Source organism: Myxine glutinosa, chromosome 3, assembly GCF_964187855.1.
Source record: "Myxine glutinosa chromosome 3, kmMyxGlut1.1, whole genome shotgun sequence".
Lineage (NCBI taxonomy): Eukaryota > Metazoa > Chordata > Myxini > Myxiniformes > Myxinidae > Myxine > Myxine glutinosa.
The window spans coordinates 70,632,465-70,652,462 of NC_136263.1; positions in this window are offsets into that span (position 1 = coordinate 70,632,465).

Genomic DNA, 19,998 nt, shown 5'->3' on the forward strand with positions numbered 1-19,998 from the left:
TATATATATTTTTTTCCAATTTCAGCTTTGGTCTCCAGCATTTTTAGGTTTGGACTCCCGCATAACGTTATTGTCCCGGGTACCGCAAAAACGGCTGCACCGATCGAAACGACGCACCTCCATGCCCATGGGATTTCCACGGGTGACCCCACTAGTCTTATTAAATTTTAATTTCATCACATGTCCCAAGTTATTGTGACCCCCCACTCTCCATCACCACTTTTCATTTGTTAGTTGTCAGTTGCTTTGTTCGTTTTCTGTTTCATCCCAACCTTCCTCTTCCTCCTCTTGCTGTGTTTCATTCCCACTCCCCTTGATCTCACTCTCACTTTAATTTATACTCTGATGTTTTTTCTCCCTTCCATTATGCTCTAGCTCTTCCACGAGCCTCGATCATGTGTCTCCCCAAAAATCATGCATTTGGTAACATGACTCTCAGCAGATTGCAAAACTGGAAGGAATGCAATTAAGCCGAAGGTGTATGACATCATTGGAGCGTTGTCCTGTTTGTTTGATTCATGCATCAATAGTCCATTTCTAAGAGAAAAGGTTTGTCTGACAATAGGTTGCAACAAATGTCACAGCACAATGAGGAACTTTTCACAATACTGATACGTGGCTTGGATAACAGCACTTGCAACGAGGATCCGCAGAAACGGAAGGCAGAAACCCACAGTTTAGAGAATAGGAGGATGCAATGAAAAGGCCATTCTGCGGTATCATGAACCGCAGAAGTGCATGACATTCGTACCGATGGTCCCCTGTGATAGGTGGCCAGAGATATGACGGTCCTGCCTGGAAGCCGGAATGTCACCCGTCACCAGTGGCTTTGCAGTGGCTGAATGATTGTGGTAAAGAATGGAGGTGATACGGAAGGAGCTTTGTGAAAAGATACAGAAGCTTTGTTAGCAGGTTGCATGCACCAGAATTGAGAAACAGATCCAGTTTGACCTGACCAGCAATCCTCCTGTTCTATTGTGGCCACACAATGATACAAAAAAACAAAAAAAACAGGAACCAAGTGAAGGTGTTCATTTTATATTTTAACACATCAGGGTAAAACTTAAGAACACTGTATTATTCTGTAGTAGTACACCGACAGCAGTACATACTTATTTATCTGGGTGCTCTATATTTTAAAATCTCATTGTTCAAAGATATAGAACTTCAGTTTTGTAACCACTATTGATTCATTTTAACCTGGAATCTCCATGGTGAACAATGTGTGTATATATATCTATATTCTATATCTATATATGTATACAGTCGTGGACAAAAATATTAGCACCCTTGTACTTTTTTCAAATAACTCACAATTTTCTCTAAAAATAATTTGAAATTGACAAGTATTTGGTCTCCACAATTCTTTATTTCACTGTTAATATTACAGAACCTTTGTTTTGATTCAGAACTTAATATATCCTTTTAAATCAGAAAAGAAAAAGAAATTGCATTGACAAAATTATTGACACCCTTGACTTAATATTTGCTTGCACAGACTTTGGACAAAATAACTGCAGTCAAGCACTTCCTATAGCCATGAATGAGCTTCCTCCACCCCTCTACTGGCAGTTTGTCCCACTCTTCTTGTGCAACCTGCTCCAATTCTCCCAGATTTGAAGGGTGCCTTCTCCCAACTGCTGTTTTCAGATCTCCCCACAGGTGTTCAATGGGATTTAGATCTGGACTCATTGCTGGCCACTTCAGAACAGTGAAGGGTTGGTCTTGAACCATTCCTGGGTGCTTTTTGAAGTGTGTTTTGGGTCATTGTGCTGCTGCAAGACCCATGAGCTTCGACGGAGACTCAGCTTTCTGACACTGGGTTGAACATTGCGCTCCAAAATGCCTTTGTAACCTCCTGATTTCATGATGCCATGCACACACTCAAGGCACCCAGTGCCAGAGACAGCACAGCAACCCCAAAACATCACTGAACCTCCTCCATGTTTGACAGTAGGGAAGGTGTTCTTTTCTTTGAAGGCTTCATTTTGTTATCTGTAAACATAGAGATGATGTGCTTTACCAAAAAAACGATCATTTAGTCTCACCTGTCCACAGGACATTCTTCCAGAAGGATTTTGGCTTGTTCAGGTGTGTTTTGGAAAACTTCAGTCGGGCTTTCTTATGTCTCTCTCTCAGCAGTGGGGTCCTCCTACCATAGAACCCCCTTTCATTGAGTTGGCGACGGATGGTGCAAGTTGAAACTGTCATACCTTGTGTCTGAAGGTCAGCTTGAATCTGTTTGGCAGTTGATCGAGGTGCTTTCTCCACCATTTGAACAATCCTTCGCTGCAATCTACAATCAAGTTTTCTCTTGTGGCCACATCCTGGAAGGTTGGCTACAGTGCCATGGGCCTTAAACTTCCTGATAACACTGCGTACGGTGGACACAGGAACATCAAGGTCTCTGGAGATTGACTTGTAGCCTTGAGATTGTCCATCCTTGGTTACAATCTTGTGTCTGACTTCTTCAGACAATTCTCTGGTTTTCTTTCTTTTCTCCATGCTCATTGCGGTACACACAGTGACACAAATCAGCAGAACGACTCCTTTTCTCTGTTCAAACTGGTTGAAGGAGTGATTTTTTACATTGCAGGCACCTGTAACTCACCACAGGTGAGTTCAATTCCAAAGTAAAGGAGAATCACCTGCTTGAATTCTAATTATTTATAACAACTTCTAAAAGGTGCCAATAATATTGTCTAGGCCATTTTAGGATTTTTGTGTGTCATAAGCTAAGATTTTGTAATTTTTTCAGCGTTTTTTGTTTTGTTCTAGTGCATTAACAACAACAACAGGCATTTTAAGGCCATTTTCCCTGCAAGAGCGGGGGTTAGCCTTGCGGTCCCCATGACAATGTTCTCCATTTTGCCCTATTTTCTGCATCTCCCCTTGTTAACCCCCTTGCCCGCATTTCTTCTTCCACCATCTTTAGCCAAGTCTTTCTCGGTCTTCCCCGTCCTCTACTTCCTTCTACATTCATTTCCATCACTCTTCTCAACCAGTCACTTTCATCCTTCCTCAACACATGACCAAACCATCTCAACCTGTTTCTCTTCACAGCATCCATCACAGGCTCTATTCCCATCATCTTTCGCAATTCATCATTTGTCTTCCTCTCTCTCAACGATACTCCACACATCCACCGAACCATTCGCATTTCCACCCTTTCCAGCCTTCGTTGCTGCTCTACGTTCATTACCCATGTCTCGCTCCCATAAATCATAACACTTCTCACACATGCAGCATACACCTTTCCCTTCAGCTTCAACGACACTCCCCTCCTCGTCAGCACGCCACTCAGTTCCCGAAACTTCTTCGATGCACATCTCACTCGAGCAACTTTGTTCTACTGCAATCCAAAGAAATACATATGTGGATACCAGAAGATTTTTTAATTTCAACAATTTTCTGGAATAAATGGTGAATTATTTGAAAAAGTGCAAGTGCACTTGCACTGAAAAAAGTGCAAGGGTGCCAATATTTTTGAAAGTTCAAAAGCTGTGTCTGTCTCGTCTTGTCTTGTCACTGCACTACTCCCTCAAACTTTTGTGAAATCATCCCAAACTTCTGGCATGCACCTATCTCTCCCATGTGTATGTCCTAAGGGTATTGTTTCTGAAAAAAAATTGTATTTTATTTATTTTTTGGAATTATTTTGAAAAAAAAACGTACTTTTTGGTGAGGTGTTTTTAATTACGTGGTGGTGAGATGTTTTAATTACGTGGTGGTTTGAGGGGAAGAGGCCGGAGAGGGTGGGGGCAGTGGAAAGAGGTCCATCACCTTTTTGTTTAATATATGCTGGTGAATGTGCCCTTCATCACGTTTCTGAGTTGAGTGTGATGCCGATCAGCAGGAAGAAGAAGTCTTCTACCAACTTCGTACACTTCCGGAATATTTTGATTTATTTGTGTTCAAATGTCTGGTGATTGTTTTGTATTTATTTATGCGAATGTGTACTTGTATATAACTGTCATTAATTTAAAAAAAGGCTTTGGCACTTTTATTTTCTAATTTTTGAAAAAAAAAACAAAAAAAATCCCCCCAAAAAACAATTTTTTATTTCAGATTTTATTTTTGGCCTAAACACTCCCAGGCACTCACTGATGAACCTCTAAAAGTTGACGAAGATCTGTTCAGCCATCTCTGAGAAAAATGGCGACACACAGACCAACGGCTCTCTTATGTAGTGGATATACCCCAGCGAAGCTGTCTGTCTGTCTGTCCGTCCCCAAACTACTCCCTCAGTTTTGGGGCTAGCCCCGCCAAACCTCCTGTGGAACGTTTTGAGGTCCCAAAATGTTGTAACGTGTTGTAAGGTAGGTAGGAGGTTTTAAAAATTCCTCAATAAAATTATGATTTTGAAATTAACTCGATACGAACCTTCCGCGAATCCGGAAGTGGTCAGATGACGGCAATGAGCTTGCATGATAATATATCAATACAATCGTCATTTAAAACAGTATTTTGTTAAAGCATCAATTTACGATTGGAATGACGTTTGGAATTGAGTGAATACACTTACGATTTTGAATTCGTAATTGTATTCACCAAACTGTACGGAACTACTTCACATCCAGATTTAAATATTTCTTTATGTCACGAATGTTGGTAAAAGTTTATTTTTTAATATTAATGCTATTTAATTTGTGATTGGAGTTACGCTGTTTGGAATGAAAATGGAGATGTTGAGTTCAAGTGAATGACGAAATGTAGTGACGCTTTCTACCTTCCTAGCGTGACATTTGTGGATCGCCATATGCAGATTCGCCATTGACTGGGTGTAGATCCATTCAAATGGGTACGTTTTTCGTGGAAGTCTTTCACGAACCTGCTTTCACGTAGCCAAGCCCGTGCGGGCCGAAGTTGGTCTTAAAGTATTTTAATTACAAATTAGAGGTGCATAAGATGGTGAATCAAACAAAGACGGGTGAAACAAACTCCTATTGAACTTTTTCGCAATTTTGTTATGCATACTTCCGCATCCGGAAGATGGCAGCCTCCATTGAGTGATTTGTTTTTTAAAATATTTTTTCAAATGCTCGAATCTCATTGGTTCCGGTGTTTGGTGACGATTTTCGTTGAAGATAACCAGGCCCGTGCGGGCCGAGGTTGGTCTTAAAGTATTTTAATTATCAACGAGAGGTGCATAAGATTGTGAATCAAACAAAGACGGGTGAAACAAACTCTTATTGAACTTTTTCAAATTTGTTATGCATACTTCCGCATCCGCAAGATGGCGGCCTCCATTGAGCGATTTGGTGCGTCAAAGCTTCGAAATTATCAAGCCAAGGGATCCAGCATAATCTGTTTTTTCAACATAATACGTACGTGTTCATTGACAACACCGGCTTCGCCGGCTACTACAACAAAATAGTGTTAAATCACGATTGCATTGACATATTATCAAACCAGCTCAATGTCGTCATCTGTTCACTTCCGCATTAGGAGCATGTTCGTATTGGATCAATTTCAAAATCATAATTTTATTGAGGAATTTATTGAAACCTCATAGCGACCTTACAACATCTGCTGGGACCCCAAAACATTCCACAGAAGGTTTGGCGGGGCTAGCCCCAAAACTGAGGGAGTAGTTTGGGGAAGGCCAGACATTCCTGTTTTATAATATGGATATATATTCAAATACGTACATGTAGTATGTACACACACACACACACACACACACACACACACACACATATATATATATATATATATATATATATATATATATATATATATATATATATATATATATATATATATATATATATATATATATATATATACAGTCATTTGAAAAAGTAAGTACACCCCATGTAAAGTTTTGACTTTTTCAACATATTTCAACATACAGCTATTTGATCTTCATTTCAACATCATTGATAGATAAAGGTGATATAACAAATATCATGAAACATTTACATTTTGTAGTCCATTGTATAATTTAAATAAACATAAATGCAAATTTTGCATGTGGAAAAAGTAAGTACACTCTTGGCTCTAATAGGTGGTATTGCCCCCTTTTGGCAGAAACAACCTGAAGTAGGCGTTTCTTATAACTGTCTACCAGTCTCTGACATCGACTGGGCGAAAATTTTGCCCACTCCTCCATGCAGAATTCTTTCAGCTGTGCGATGTTTGAGGGGTTTCTTGCATGCACAGCTCGTTTCAAATCCCCCCACAACATCTCGATCGGATTTAGATCCAGGCTTTGACTTGGCCATTCCAGAACCCTCCATTTCTTTCTTTCCAGCCATTCCTTGGTGGATTTACTGGTATGTTTATGGTCATTGTCATGTTGCAAGGTCCACCTTCGGTTGAGCTTCAACTTTCTGACAGATGGCCTCACATTATCCTCAAGCACCCTCTGGTACAATGAAGAATTCATCGTGGATTCTATGATGGTGAGCTGCCCAGGCCCTGATGCAGCAAAGCTGCCCCAAACCATAATATTTCCACCACCATGCTTTACAGTTGGTATCGGGTTCTTGTGGTCAAATGCTGTCTTTGGTTTTCGCCAAACATGTCTTCTGATACTGTGGCCAAATAGCTCTACCTTTGACTCATCTGTCCAGAGCACATTGTTCCAGAAGTGCTGGTCTTTGCCGAGGTGTTCATTGGCAAACTTTAATCTTGCCCTGATGTTCTTTCTGGACAGCAAAGATTTCCTCCTGGCACACCTCCCATGTAGATCAAATTTGTGCAGCCTCTTTCTAATGGTAGACTCGTGCACTTTGACATCAACAGGGGCAAGAGTTACCTGTAGGTCCCATGATGACATTCTGGGGTTCTTAGAGACTTCTTTCAGCATCTTGCGGTCTGCTCTCGGGCTGAACTTGCTGGGGCGGCCTGGCCTGAACAAGTTGGCAGTTGTTTGGAATCTACTCCACTTGTAGATTATTTTCCGGACAGTCGAATGATTGATTTCAAATTGTTTGGAGATCTCCTTAAATCCATTCCCAGACTCGTAGGCATCTATAACCTTCTTTCTGAAGGCCTCAGAAAGCTCTTTTGATCGCGGCATGGTGACGCCACACACTTCAACAACAAAGAGCAAACCAAACTAAATGTCTGAGGTTTAAATAAGACAGGTTCCTCCAAGATCCTCTCTAACGATGTTCTAATCATTTGCACCTGAGCTGGTGCACCTGATTCTAATTTTAGATATTTGAAGTAGTGATAAATGTAGGGGTGTACTTACTTTTTCCACATGCAAAATTTGCATTTATGTGTATTTAAATTATACAATGGACTACAAAATGTAAATGTTTCATGATATTTGTTATATTATATCACCTTTATCTATCAATATTGTTGAAATGAAGATCAAATAGCTGTATGTTGAAATATGTTGAAAAAGTCAAAACTTTACATGGGGTGTACTTACTTTTTCACATGACTGTATATATATATATATATATATATATATATATATATATATATATATATATATATATATATATATATATATATATATATATATATATATATATATATATATATATATATATATATATATATATATATATATATATATATATATATATATATATATATATATATATATATATATATATATATATATATATATATATATATATATATATATATATATATTGTTACGGTCCGCGGATTAGGATGTTATTTTTACCGAGCGGAGGTATAACCGCGGCCGAACAGTTGTTCCCCACTAAACCCGATTCACCCAACTTTGGCCGTATTGCGCCACAGCTACTCAATCTGGAAAACTCTAAAGCGACCGAATGCAAAGAGGAAGAAGACGTACAGAAGAGAAATGGGATTTATTATTATTTACACACATAAGCAAAAAGAGCAGTCACGATTATTTACAGGGGACATGAGACGCAGGTGACACAGTGAATTCCTTATACAAGCTTAATTACCTACCCAGGACAGAACAACCAAAGACGATTCACACGGGGAATTGCAGAGTGGATTGGCTGGAAGGAGGTGTGTGGCTGGAGGGGGAGGACGGCACGGAGCTGGCTGGAGCTTGATCCCGCACGGGACGTCGGGCTGGACCTCGACGGCCGCTGATGCCACCGATCCTGTCGTGTGCGCGGGATCACGGGTCGGATCACGGGTCGGATCACGGTCGGAGCCGACGTGCTGGTGGGGGGGGGTCTGGCGTGACGGGTTCTCTCCTCTCTCTTTCTTGGTCCAACCACTCTTTCTCCACCGACAACTCAACGCAACCAATGCAACCACTCAACGCAACCACTGACCACCCCTGACGACCAACTCAGCTCTTGTTATGGACCTCTCTTTTCAGACTCATCTCCTTGTCTCAGTAAAAGCGCATCTGCTCTGACGACCCAGCTCTTTCCTTTGTACCTCACCACGCAGCTCAGCTCAGCCTTTCAGCTCCTCTCTTGGACTCATCTGCTTGTCTCCTCCCTCTGTCTCATCTGCTTGGGGAACGCCCCGCAGCGGGTTATATAGGCCCCGCCCCTCAACCTTTGCGAACCTCCCCCAAATGCTCTTCCTCCGCCCTCTCAAACCAAACCCCTCATGCTCGGTTGGTTGTTCGGGGCTGGCTCACTCCTCCCCTCTATGACGAGGTGGAGACACGCCCTTCTTCTCCGACCCTGCCTCGTGGTCAATGGCGGCAATTGGAGGGGATGTAATTGGCAATGGCAATTGAGGCCTGGCAATGACGAAAGGGGAAATGGAGGTTTTGGGAATGGGAATGAAGGGAATCTATCTCTTTTTTCACTCGGTGCAATGGAGTATTTAAATTAATGGGAGACACAGCCTTACCCTAAGACACATAATAAGATATAAGCTACTGAACAAGGGTTTTATCGGGTCCTGCAATGTGGTGTTTATGGAATAACTACCGAGACGCCCTTTGACCTTTACACTATGGAGGTATTTACAAGGAATCATTACATTTACAAAGGGTGATCTTTACAACAATTTACACTACAACAACAAAAAAAAACAAGCCATTCTCATATCCACAATATATATATATATATATATATATATATATATATATATATATATATATATATATATATATATATATATATATATATATATATGAAGAGTTCAGATGCAAAAACAGATATATCCATTTTTGCTGAAATGAGAAAATCAAGATTTTCTGCTGTGCATTCCAGGTGAAACCCATCAAAATGACATGGGCTGTATCTTAAAATACGTGGACGCGATCGGGTTTTGGGAGAAAATGATTTGCCTACTGAAACGGAGGTATTGAAACATATGCTTCGGTAAACATAGTTCAGTTTCATCAAAAATGGCGTTTATCGGTTTTTGCGCCTGAACTCTTCATATATTGTTGCGGATATGAGGATGGCATTTTTAAAATTGTATTGTATTGGAAATTGTTGTGTAACATTGTTGGATATGGCCCCTCCTGCCTCCAGAATTGTGTAAAGATAAAAAGGGCGTCTTGGTAGTTAATTCCATAAACACCACATTGCAGGACACGATAAAACCCTTGTTCAGTAGCTTATATCTTATTATGTGTTTTAGAGTAAGGCCTTTTCTTCCATTAGAATGACACTCCATTGCACCAAGTGAAAGAATAGATTCCCTTCATTCCCATTCCCAAAAACCTCCATTTCCCCCTTTCGTCATTGCCAAGCCTCGATTGGCAATTACATCCCCTCCAAAGCCGCCATTGGCCACGAGGCAGGGTTGGGGAAGAAAGGCGGGTCCCCGCCTCGTCAGAGAGGGGAGGAGTGAGCAAGCCCCACTCAACCAACCACAAACAAGGGGTTGGCCTTCGAGAGGGTGTGGCAAGAAAGATCAAGGAGGTTCGCAAAGGTTGAGGGGCGGGGCATATATAACCCGCTGCGGGACGTTCCCAAAGGAGATGAGTTCTGAGTCTGAAAAGAGACGACCTTCAGAGAGACAAGTGCGAAAGGAGAGAAAGACGCGTCAGACGATTTGGGAGAAAGAAGGGGAGGACCCAAAAGAGCCCGAGACGTGGAGCGACAACCAGCCCCGGCCGCGTGCAGCGAGATACGCGTGCCGCCGTCGCCCTGCTCGCTCCCAGCCTGACGAGGCCCGGCTTGCTGTGCGCCCTGCCAAGCCTTCCAGCTTGTGGTCCGAGCTGAACATTCCTCCTTCCAGCCAATCCACTCTGCAATTCCCCGCGTGAGTCTGTGTCTTCGTTTGTTCTGTCCTGGGTATTAATTAAGCCTGTTAGGTAAGCTAGTCTTTTGCACTGTGTCACCTGCGTCTCATGTCCCCTGTAAATAATCGTGACTGCTCTTTTTGCTTATGTGCGTGAAAACAATAAACCCCGTTACTCTTCTGTACATCTTCTTCTTCCTCTTTGCATTCGGTCGCTTTAGAGTTTTCCCACATTGAGTAGCTGTGGCGCGATACGGCCAACGTCTGGGTGAATCGGGTGAGTCGGGAAAAAAACTGTTCGGCCGCGGTTCGGTACCGCTCGGTAAAAGTAACATCTAATCCGCGGACCGTAACAAATTGGTGTCGGGGAGTGAGATACGGACCCGAAGCGCGCTTAACGCGCTCAAAATTACGAACTGCTGGAAATTTGTGTTGTTTTAAAGCAAAACCCGAATTTTGAAATCGCGCCATGGCTGGTCAAGGCGACGGGATGCCGGTGGGTGAGCTAGAGGAGGGGTTAGGAGTAACCCAGGATCAGAGGGACGAAGTAGAGGAGAACATTGGCAATGTGGTTGAGGGGGTATCAGGTGCACAAAATGGTGCTCTCGCGCACGAGGTTTCAGGCGTGCAAAAAGGCGCCTCGCACGAGCGCGCGGTAGCCGGGCCCGCTGTATCAGCGGGCTTTAACATGCAGCCGATTGACATGCAGGCCCTCATTGCGCAGCTACAGGCAGCTGTACAGATGAGTATGGGAGACCAAATTGGAGGTTTGAAACACAGTATGGGGGTAATGGGGAACCAAATGGATGCTAACAGTGAGCGATTGTTAAACAAAATGGATGCTAACAGTGAGCGATTGGGAAACCAAATTGAAGCAATAACGAACGGAATGAGGGCCGATATGGAGCGAATCGGCAAGATTGGGGACAGAATGGGTGACCGCATGCAAAAATGTGGGGAGACCATGGATCGCATGGTGGGCGAAATGGTCCCAGGGGTGCACGACGAGGTAACGCGGGTCGAGAAGCACTGGTTGAACGAAGTTGAGAAAAGCACGGGTACTATGACGGGGGTAGAAATCGCGACACGGGGTTTGGAAAAGCCGGCGACCGATGAGGTAGAGGGAATTTTATTAAAGCCAACGGTCGTCGAGGTGAGTAAAGAAAAAGCGGAGGTGGGAATTGAAATTGAAGAGACCGGGGACTTAGAAAACCACTCGCGGCAGGAGGAGGTGATGGAATATGTACAAGGTCGGTGCTCAACTCATAAATATGTGCTCACTAACCAAATAAAGAGTTTGCAGGTTTTGGTTCAGGGAGGAAGAAGAACCCCGAAGGTGAGACGTGCTGTGTATTGTGCGGGGAGATTTTGTAAGAGGATGTTTGGCGACAAAAGAATTTTCGCGCGCTTGGGATCGAGGAGGCATCCGGGCGTTGGTGAAGGGTCCCGTGTGAGTAAAAATGGCACGCGTGTGAGGAAAAAGTGTGCGTCAAAGGGTGAGCGTGTTACGAAGTGTGGGAGTGAAACCGAGTGCGAGCGAGAATGCACGTCGGGGTGTACGGAGTGTGACACAGGGAGTGAGAGCAATACGGAGTGGACGTGCGAGGGTGAGTGTGACACGGAGAGTAAGGTAGTGGTGGAACGTGTGCGAGGAAGCACACCTGAGTTGGTGGTAGCGCGAGGGTGGGAGAGCCCATCTGAGCGCGTTAGTGGGTGGATGCAAGAGTGCACGCCCATGGTGAGTGGTACGGAGTACGTACCGAGGGAGAGTGCGCAAGACGGTGCGCGAGGTGTGTTAGAGTGTGCGAGCGGCGAGTGTGCGCAAGAGTGTGCGCGAGAGGTGTGGTTTGTAACAGGGAGAGCGTTGGTGGAATGTACGGACGGCGTTGGAACGCCGGGTTTTGTGAGGGTGAAAGGGGTAGCGTATGCGTGTGAGCATGCAGGTGAAGCATCGACGGTAACCGGGTTAGCGGTTAGGGCGACGGATTGCCGATGCGAGCACTCGGGGCGCGGTGTGTTTTGTTGGATGCAGGGCCCGGCGCGGATCGAAGCTGCGTCGTTTCTCTTCGAAGCGTCATTGCCGATTCGGGCTTGGCCCCGCCCTGCACGGTCGAGTCCGGGCCTTGGAGGGCGAGGCGACCGGTCCGGTTCAAGGGCGAGTGGGAGGAAGCGGAACGGTGCCCCCTCGTGGGGACGGGGTTCCGACCGGGGGAGATTGAGCCATCGGGCCCGGGACCGCAAGGTGCCGCGCCGAGATGGTGCGTGGAATCTCGGCCCGACCAAACCACCTCCCTTGAACCGAAAGCCGGACGGATTCAACCTGCAGGCGACCAAACCACCCGAATTCATTGCTCGGCTTTACGAAGCCGAGTTTAATGATGTCAAGACGCACCGAGGCCAGGATATAGCGGACTGTGATGATGGTGATAGCGATAGTGATTTGATACAAAATTTAGAATAGTGAATAGAATTGGCAGTAATTGGAAAATTTTTGATTGGTTGGAATTCGGAGAGCAAAATTGGTAGTGGAACGTCCCCGATGTGGTGGGATGGCAACTCTGTCATCCCTCACAGCGGGGGGCAAAGGAGCACTAGAATTATGGGGTTGATGACAGTGAAAACTAGCCTGGGAGGGTTAGGATATATCGTGTGTAGGGATCTAGAGAGATGACATTAGGTAACGTTAAGATTAGTTAGTGACAATGTGTAGTGGGGATGCAGGTAGATTAGTGTGGATGATAATGACGAGGGAGCGCAATAATGTAAGGGGCGACTGGGAAGCGCAAGTTTCAGAGGGGAGTAGTTAGATGAGATGATGCCGTGTGTTTGAGGATTGGAAGTGTATGGTGAACAGGTGTGATTGCACAGGTGTGCAACTGGGCAGGTGGATGGAGCAGTGTATGAGGGAGTAGTGGTGATGTGTATTGTGATGACCAAATGGTCCAGGAAGAGAAGGAGGGTGCAGGTGGCACGAGGTATGCTTGCACAGGTGTGCAACTACAGGTGAATGGAGAACTGGTGTATGGAATAAATGGTATGGGTTATATGGAGGATTGGCATGGATGGTTGTGGAGTGAGTATGGTGGAAATTGTGGAGTGGAGTGGATGGTGCGAAGGTGTGAATGGGGGAAGAGTGGACCCCCATCACGAATACCCGGGGCGGGTAGTGTAAGTGTTAGGTAGAGGGTACAGGTAAATTGTGGTTGGATATTGGCATCTGTGGTGCGGGTGGAAGAATGATGTATGGATGGGTGCATTAGTGTTGTGGAAATGGCTGGGCGTGTAGCCTGTTAGTGTGTGTAGTTGGTTTGGGCACTCCACCACTGTGAGGATGTCGGCCAGGTGAAGCCGCAGGTGGGCTCTGGGAGCCGGTAGAGTTGTTGTGGATGGGGCCCGAGGATCCGGAGGACGGACCCGGGTAGCCCAGTGCCAGAGGGCACCAAGGGGTGACAGAGCCAGGAGGGGCCTTCCCCAAATAGATAGGTTAGGGTGAGGAGCTAGGTAAGCGCGGGTGGCAACTACAGTGGTGGAGGTGTGCAGGTGGGTAGACCTGCTGGGAGAGCTACACGTCACAGCCCAGAAATTGTGCAAGGGCACCGGGAGATGAATCGGGGGAGTGAGACCCCAAATTGAGAAGCACCACAGTTTGGTCAATGCGAATTGGTTTTTAGAACCCATAGTGTAAGTTGGCCAATGGATTGGCAGGGAGAGACCCCGGGTAGTGTAAAGTGTGTTAAAGTCATTTAGAAAGTAGTTAGGATGAAGTCTCCTCGCACCATCTGCATCCACTCACCTAAGATGACGTACCTCCACACCATGCCATGTTTTGATTATTTTTTATGTGCAAATGTTTTGGATTGTGAGACGCATCATGACGTGGGTGTGACATTGTGCTTGATGTTCCATCTCTTCCTCCTAATGAGGGTTGATGATGAATTGGGTGATGGCAAATTTTGGCTAGAGGGATTGTGGTGACGAATTTGGTATTGAAGAAATATGGGGAAGACGTGACAGTAGCGACGAATTTGTAAATGTGTAGATTTTTGTAAATATGGGGTAAGGGCATGGGTAGTGTAGGTGACAGGGGGGGGTGACGTACGGTAGGGACGAGCTTTCTCACTTCGCCCTCCGTACGCATTTCGCCTTGCATTGCCTTGTTGATGTGTACCCTTGTGACCTTAACCCTCGCTCATTTGTCTTGTCCCCCTTTTGTCTCCCACATGACCTGTGCGCCATTGGGTGCCGAGGGGAGCTTGCGTGAGTCCGCCATTGTGCGCCCGGAACTCCCAGAAGCAGCTATCTGCATCGATGCACCACATTATGGACCACATGTCTGTGGCCGAGCACCACTGGTGGACCCCATGGGTTGGGGCCTGGCCCCTCTGCTGGAACCGGCCATGAGGGCCCGAAATCTTGCTGGCGGACCTTGGCCACAGGGCACCGATGCCCCACAGGTGAACCACACTAGTCAGCCCTGTGGGCCATAAATAAAATAAATAAAATGGACACATTTGGGCAAGTTTTATTGCAAATAGGCCGCCAGCAAAGAGAATGACAACTGGAAGAAATAATAATAGCCAGCAGAGGGAGCCAAAGAGCAAGAGATCACCTGCAGGGTTAGGGGTTGTTGTTTTTATTTTCATTGAACAATGGTGACTGCAGCGATTGGTGCTTGGGGATGTATTGGTGCGTTTTTGGGTGCTTTCATGGTGCGTCGTGCAGAGCAGACTGTCTCCCCCCCCCCCCCCCCCCCCCAGAAAGAACAATTACAGGTCCTGGGTTACGTTTTGTAAATAAAAGTAGCGTCAACTGTAAATAATGCTCCCCACCGTCAGTGTATAGTTTGAAGACCATTCCGCAATTCGGTTAACTGTGGGCGTGAGTCTGTTAGGCAGGGTGCAATGGAGCAGCGGGACACATCTATTTATGTTTTAAAACTGTCGCACTCAGGGTCAGGTTAAAAGTAGAGGGAACTACACCTACGTGTCACACTAAATAAAAGTTGTAGGCCCGGGCCGTGCCTAAGAGGAGGAGGGTGCAGTGTTGCAGATATGAGGATGGCATTTTTAAAATTGTATTGTATTGGAAATTGTTGTGTAACATTGTTGGATATGGCCCCTCCTGCCTCCAGAGTTGTGTAAAGATAAAAAGGGCGTCTCGGTAGTTAATTCCATAAACACCACATTGCAGGACACGATAAAACCCTTGTTCAGTAGCTTATATCTTATTATGTGTTTTAGAGTAAGGCCTTGTCTTCCATTAGAATGACACTCCATTGCACCAAGTGAAAGAATAGATTCCCTTCATTCCCATTCCCAAAAACCTCCATTTCCCCCTTTCGTCATTGCCAAGCCTCGATTGGCAATTACATCCCCTCCAAAGCCGCCATTGGCCACGAGGCAGGGTTGGGGAAGAAAGGTGGGTCCCCACCTCGTCAGAGAGGGGAGGAGTGAGCAAGCCCCACTCAACCAACCACAAACAAGGGGTTGGACTTCGAGAGGGTGTGGCAAGAAAGATCAAGGAGGTTCGCAAAGGTTGAGGGGCGGGGCATATATAACCCGCTGCGGGACGTTCCCAAAGGAGATGAGTTCTGAGTCTGAAAAGAGACGACCTTCAGAGAGACAAGTGCGAAAGGAGAGAAAGACGCGTCAGACGATTTGGGAGAAAGAAGGGGAGGACCCAAAAGAGCCCGAGACGTGGAGCGACAACCAGCCCCGGCCGCGTGCAGCGAGATACGCGTGCCGCCGTCGCCCTGCTTGCTCCCAGCCTGACGAGGCCCGGCTTGCTGTGCGCCCTGCCAAGCCTTCCAGCTTGTGGTCCGAGCTGAACATTCCTCCTTCCAGCCAATCCACTCTGCAATTCCCCGCGTGAGTCTGTGTCTTCGTTTGTTCTGTCCTGGGTATTAATTAAGCCTGTTAGGTAAGCTAGTCATTTGCACTGTGTCACCTGCGTCTCATGTCCCCTGTAAATAATCGTGACTGCTCTTTTTGCTTATGTGCGTGTAAACAATAAACCCCGTTACTCTTCTGTACGTCTTCTTCTTCCTCTTTGCATTCGGTCGCTTTAGAGTTTTCCCACATTGAGTAGCTGTGGCGCGATACGGCCAACGTCTGGGTGAATCGGGTGAGTCGGGGAAAAAACAGTTCGGCCGCGGTTACCTCCGCTCGGTAAAAGTAACATCTAATCCGCGGACCGTAACAATATATATACTGTATATATATACTGTATGTATATATATATATATATACAGTATATATATATATATATATATATATATATCTGTTCAGCATCTGTGTTGTCTTGTCTTGTCTTGTCACTGAACTACTTTCTCAAACTTTTGTGAAATCCTACCAAACTTCTGGTATGCACCTATCTCTCCTGTCGGTATGTCCGAAGATTACTTTAAAAAAAGAATTAATAGGGGGGGGGGGGGGGGGGAATTTCTTTGGGGAATTTTTTTTTTCTCAACTTCAATTGTTTATAAAATGTAATATCACGTATACGGTATTACAAATACATTTGTGCATTATGATTGTTTGAATTATGATTGGTGTAAACCATGACAAAACAGCGGTACAGTCATTTATCTATATATGTACATATCTGGGCAGTGTCTGTTGTCACTGAACTACTCCGTGAAACTTTTGAATCACGTGGTGGTGAGGCGTTTTGAATTACTTGGTGATGAGGTGTTTTTAATTATGTGGTGGTGAGGTGTTTTTAAATCAAGTGGTGGTGAGGAGTTTTCAAATCACGTGGTGGTGAGGTGTTTTGAATTACTTGGTGATGAGGTGTTTTGAATTACTTGGTGGTGAGATTTTTTAAATTATGCGGTGGTAAGGTGTTTTGAATTACGTGGTGGTGAGTTGTTTTAAATTATTTGTTGGTGAGGTGTTTTGATTTACATGGTGATGAGGTGTTTTGAATTACATGGTGATGAGGTGTTTTGAATTACGTGGTGATGAGATGTTTTGAATTACGTGGTGGTGAGATGTTTTGAATTACGTGGTGGTGAGATGTTTTGAATTACGTGGTGGTGAGGTGTTTTGAATTACATGGTGGTGAGGTGTTTTGAATTACGTGGTGGTGAGATGTTTTGAATTACTTGTTGGTGAGGTGTTTTGAATTACGTGGTGGTGAGGTGTTTCAAATTACGGGGTGGTGAGGTGTTTTGAATTACTTGTTGGTGAGGTGTTTTGAATTAAGTGGTGGTGAGGTATAATCGTCCCAAACTTCCAGTCTGCACTTACCCCTCCCGTATGCATGTGCTGAGTGGTTCTTTTTTAAATTTCATATATTTTTTCAACCTAAATCTTCAACCTAAATTGTTTATAAAAATGTAATATCACAAACACTACAAATACATTTGTGCAAAATAATTGTTTGTATTATGATTGGTGTAAATCATGACAACACAGCAACTCAGGTACAGTCATTATCCTCATCTAAAATAAGCCCGTTCCTCAGTAACGACATGTGGTGAGGCGAGCGCAACGAGCCGAGCCAAGCTTGTATGTATATATACAGACTTGGCATTTAATATGGAATATATTTTTTTATTGACTTGGGTTTACTTTCTGAACTCGGTATGTCAATCTGGTGAGTTTCTTTTACGCTTCGGTGATTTCTTTGTTAAAAGAACCATGTCACTGATTGTCTGTCGCAGCAAGAAGTCAATAACAGGATTCTATCACAGGTGGCGTGGCAAAATGTACGGACAGGTGCATTTGATGATTGGCTTCACAGTAGGTATACAAGGGTTGTTGCGTTCTGTATTAGTGGAAAACAACTGCTGCACGTCTACAAAAGTTATTGCCGCTTCTACTGGAGAAGTTCCGTCAACTCGACAATGCTGTTTGTCATTTAGTTGTGGCTTTACGAAATTCCGGAATGAAACAGCATGCTATTGCTTGGCAGTATGGCATCACTCAAGGTCAGGTGTCAAAGATCCTGAAACGAAATGCTCAGCGGGGTGTCCATACTCCAATACCGAGGACAGGACATCCCCACAGAACCACCAGGAGGGATGATCGCCAGCTGCACCCGTTAGTCTGCAATGGCTGTACCAAGTCAGCTAATCGGCTTCGGGCTGAGTGGCAGCAACTGACAAATGTGCCTTTATCCAGAAGGCGAGTTGACCAACGACTGGTTCAAGCAGGCTATCGTGCCAGGCATCCCCTGAGAAAGCCACGTCTGACCAGACAACACCGCCAGCGCCGATTGCAGTGGGCCAGAGAGCACCGTCAATGGCAGCCAGGACACTGGAATCACGTGATCTTCAGTGATGAGTCTAGATTTCTGGTCTATCGTCAAGATGGCCGCGTCCGAGTGCGCAGACAAGTGCATGAAGCCTACAACAAAGATTGTATAGTGCCAAGAGTCCAGGCTGGAGGTGGTGGGGTGACCGTTTGGGCTGCTTTTCATGCAGGGGGCAAAACTGACCTGGTTGTTCTGAATGGAAACCTGAACCAGTTGAAGCATAGGGCCATTCTGGAAGAAACATTGCTTCCATTTGTTCGTGCAGCCTTGGGAGGAAACTTTGTCTTCCAAGATGACAATGCACGGCCTCATCGTGCTCGCATGATCCAACACTTTCTTGCTGACCGTGGTGTAGAGCATATGGAGTGGACTGCCATGTCCCCGGATATGAATCCGATAGAGAACTTGTGGGCAGAATTAACTTGGACAACTTGGACCAGCAGCCTGCGTCTGTGCATGAATTGCAGCAGGCTGTTGTAACTGCATGGCAAGCGATTCCTGTCCAAACCTTGGCAAATCTCGTGAACAGCATGCCTCAACATGTACGTGCTCTCCTGAATGCTCGTGGGGGTTACACGAAGTATTGAACTGTAATTTTACTGTCCGTAATCCCAGTCGTAATTTAACTTTTGTCTTTGTTGAAATTTTTTTTGGCTAATGTGCAAAATAAAGAGATACTTCTGGAAAACGTACAGAAGTTTAACACTGTACTGTCCATGAATTGAGTTCGATATCAGTTTACATCACTTTCAAGGATCAATTTATTTGCTTCGAAATGTCAAATGTGGTTTTTGTTTCTTTTGAAGGTCACATTAACAAAATCTAGAATAATTTCAACATAATTCCAATGAACTTTTGGTTCTAAGACATTTTGAAAAGTAAGTTCACCCCCACAAAAAATATATATTCCATATTAAATGCCAAGTCTGTATATATCTATACAGGCACATATATATCTCTTTGAATACAAACATATTATATCTATAACTTGCATACTCAGTCAGATTTAAAAAAAACAACCACCTTTAGAGGCCATTTTTCCCCGCAAAGCAGGGGTTGGCCTTTTTCGGGAACCGTGGTTGTTGTTGTTTTTTGGTCCCCTTTTTGAAGCAATGTTTTATGGCCAGATGCCCTTCCTGCCGCCAACCCTTTTTGCCGCCTTTAACGACAAACAGGGAATTACCAGTGAACTGGTACTCTGACTTCAGTCAGATATGAAGAAATAATTCATGGGTGGCCTAAAGAGGAGTTGTGCAAATGACTGCTCCAGTGAGTCCATCAACACGTGTTCACCTTTAACTAGGAGCACCTGTTGAAGGTATCATATTAGTTACAAAGCTGCAAACGAGGAAAGTAACAATTAGCTTATCTCAGATTATTCTTCCAACAGCGGTTTTCCTTTAGGAAGCTAGCTGACAAAGCAAGATGGCGTCTGGTTCCCAGGCAACAGGATGACATGAAGAGCATTATTGTACTGGGAGCATGTACATCCCAGGAGGACATTGGACTGCTGGCATCACGCATTTGTGAATTATGCCCCTCCCCATGGTCAATGCTTTAATAACCGTTAATTAACCGGCTGCTATTTTCAGCACAATTTGCAAATTG